The sequence below is a fragment of the Panthera tigris genome, chromosome C2, assembly GCF_018350195.1.
Source record: "Panthera tigris isolate Pti1 chromosome C2, P.tigris_Pti1_mat1.1, whole genome shotgun sequence".
NCBI lineage: Eukaryota > Metazoa > Chordata > Mammalia > Carnivora > Felidae > Panthera > Panthera tigris.
In genome coordinates this window covers 104,077,752-104,081,147 of record NC_056668.1, presented here as the reverse complement: position 1 = coordinate 104,081,147, position 3,396 = coordinate 104,077,752, and the positions used below count along the sequence as shown (strand labels likewise).

Below are 3,396 nucleotides of genomic sequence, written 5' to 3'. Positions count from 1 at the left end.
CATCTGCACTCCATTATTACACCTTGTACATCAATCACCAACATTGTGGTGGGCATTCTTCCAGTTATTGAAGATATAACAATCAATAAAAGAAACAAAATTCCTGTCCTCTGTGCTAGTAGAGGAGATAGTAAATTATCAGAACTTGACTCCATTTTACAGTGAGCAAACTAAGGACACAATAGACTCAGAAATAGAAAGCTCAGGCCATTGCTGATTCTGGAACACAGCTGTCATGTCTCTCCGTAGCCTGCAAGGGCAGGGCATTATGACCTTTGTCCTATGTTTCTCCAGCACCGAGTAGAATGCCAAGCGCATAATTGGCTATCCATACATATTTGTTTAATTAATTGACTGAAGTTACAAGCCAAAAAATTGTATTCATCCTTCCAAAGTGCCTGATAAGTTGTCCCTTAAATGAGGGCTACTATAGAGTCGTTTACAAAATCACAGCATTTTTAGATTCAGAAGGAAACTTAGTGACCACTTGGTCCCATTTCTCCTTTACTTTTTTGGGGGGAACTGTTTGTTTTCCATCAACCTTATTTCCATTTCTGTTTAAGAGTCTGTGGACGGAGCAACTTAGGATCCCTCAGGGGTTGTTCCCACCCATTCAGGGGCCCGAGCAGTGGGAGCTGCAGCCCAGTCCTGAGCAGTGGCTGAGAGCCCCAGTCTTCAGTAGGGAACTGCTGGACGGGCACTGAGGACCCCGCATGTCTCAGACCACCTGAGACCTCAGGTTGAGTAGCAGTAAATTCGGGACCCGGGGCAGTCCATCCACCTGGAAATCCCTCCTTGGTCACAGCCTTTTCAGCATCAGCCTGCTCTTCCTTCTCAGTCTCTTCAGGATCTCTGTGGAAGGAGAGGTCAGGTGTGGCCTCCCACGGGTGTTCATGGGAGATGGTGCACGGGAGTGTGTGCAGAACCTCCCAGGCCAGCATCCACCGCCTCGGACCCACTGAGTGAGCTCCCTTGCTGTTGCGTGGGATGGCAGTGTCCACACAGCGCCGTGGAGAGTCTGGGTTACACAGAGCAACGGTAGGCAGGTTAACATAAGACACCTCTGTGAGGGGCTGGTGGTCAGCCCTGAATCAGTGACCAGCAGAAGACACGGTTCCCGGGAGGCAGCCTGGACCTGGCTAGTGAAGGTTCCAGGAGTGAAGTGGCCCACAGTAGGAGGGGCTCCAGTGGCAGCCGTCGAGTTGAGCACAGCCCAGTGGCCAGTGTTCCTAGAATATGATGCTGACATTAGCCGGGTTTTTGATGGCAACAATGGAACAAGCTGCCGGCAGAAGCTTCTCATAGATCTCTCCAGATTTGTGATGCGCCATCACTTTCTTTTCAGTAGATGTACTGTTCTGTTTGGAAGTCAATGTTAGTGTCATCTAAGCGAGTTCTGCAAGGAATTAGAGGACATCCTCCTCCCTTTGCAGGACGTCAAGGGCTCCGGACATTGTGCAAGTTTCCCTTTAAGTTATGACTGGAACCCAAAGCAATGTCATTTGGACCCTCAGCACAGAAAGGCCATTTCACCTTTTCTTGAAGAAGAGAAATGAAGCCTGGAAAGACGAAGTGACTTGTTAAGTTTATGAATCAAGTCAGTGATAGATCCTGTATTTGTGGCCAGTGGAAAATCTCTAGATCCTTTCAACCCAGGCAAATTCTGTATCCAGGGTCCTTTAACACAGCCCCATTCCATAGCCTCTGGAAACACCCCTGCCCTGTACCCAAGTAACCTCCCAACAAAACCTTAGCATCTACAATAAAAAGTGAAATAAGAAAATGTTTCTATTTCATGAATTCCCTTGGAATTCACAGGAAACATATCATGACGGAAACAATTGTTCACTTGTGTCATTTAGAGTGGCTATCCCTATAATCCAAACTGTGGTTTCTTGTTTTCAGCTTTGAGAGTATGAATGAAATTTTTAATGAATGGGAGTCTTCCACAGTTTCACTGTGAATTTAATATCTATACTGAAGCCCAGAAGTCAAATTTCCCATAAAAGGTGAGCAGGATTACTGGTCAGGAAGATTCCCTTTGGCAGAGAAATAATAGCTCAAGCAGAAATGCATTTGCTTCTGTTCTGAGATCTCTGGGGCAAGTCCTTGAAGACTGTGGCCCCTACCATAGGGAAGTCCCCAGTGGCTAAATAAAGAGGTTCCAAGTAAAAGAAAGAAAGAATTATTTAATTACATGGGCACAAATGGAAACCAAACGAGTAAATAAAGAAAAAGTCTCTGAGAGGAGAATTTGTTGGTTTGGTTTCTGAGTCTGCCCCCAATGGTTTCATTTTGCATATCTGTGGCATTTGGTTGAGGTGATGTGCGGTGAGAAGTTTCTGCTCGTGCCTTTCCAATAAGAAATCCTGGAAGCCATACTCAAGGGTAGGATCCCAAGGAACCCAAAAGAAAGAATCTTTTCACAGCTATCCTTCACCCTCCACTGATGATTCCCAGATAATTAGCTCCACCCCCGAGCTCTCTTCTGCATTCTAAGCTGGCTTTCTCATTCCCTCCTGAAAGTCTCTACTGGAAACTTCCAAAGACATCTCAGATCTATTCTCATTGTCTTTGGCCCCAAAACTGTTCATTCTCCTGTTTTCTCCTGCTCGGCAAACCACCCCACCATTTACCCAGGTACCCAAGTCTGAAACTTGGAATTTCTTCTTGACTCTTTCTCCTGTGCCACTTCAAATTCAGTCATCACCAGGTCCTGTCATTGCTGCCCTGTGAATAAATTTCACACCTTTTTCCTCCTTAGAAGGCATAGTGTCAGTGCCTTAGGGGATCATCAGTTCTCACCAGAGCTCCTACCTGGTGTCCCAGCCTACTTTTAGTGCGTTCCAGTTCATCCTCCACATTGTTCCTCATGGTCTTCCAAAATAAAAGCCCAATTACCTACCTTTCCACTCCTTAAAGTCCTTCAGTGGCCCTGGCAACAGAAACATCTATAAAATATAATGAAACACATAAGGAACCTATAAGTCTGGACACAAGAGTAGGAATTCTAGCCCTGTTACTCATCTTGGGCAAGTCACTTGGCCTGTCTGAGCCTCCATTTCCTTATCCATAAAATAAGACATTGTGAACCAGAACAATGGATTTAAAGCTTTTTAGTCTAGGACCAATAGTAAGAAACACATTTAGGGGTGCCTGGGTGGCTTAATCAGTCAAGTGTTCAACTCTTTTATTTTTTTAGCATTTATTTAGTTTTGAGAGAGAAAGAGAGACAGAGTACGAGTAAGGGAGGGACAGAGAGAGAGGGAGGCACAGAATCAGAAGCAGGCTCCAGGCTCTGAGCTGTCAGCACAGAGCCCGATGCAGGGCTCAAACCCACAAACTGTTATATCATGACCTGAGCGGAAGTCAGACGCTTAACAGACTGAGCCACCC

At 45.7% G+C, this 3,396-nt stretch overlaps 1 pseudogene; it reads right to left on the bottom strand.

Moving 5' to 3' along the window:
• Positions 1 to 582: 582 nt before the first annotated feature.
• On the bottom strand, positions 583 to 1,454 carry LOC102959788 (annotated as a pseudogene).
• Positions 1,455 to 3,396: the final 1,942 nt, after the last annotated feature.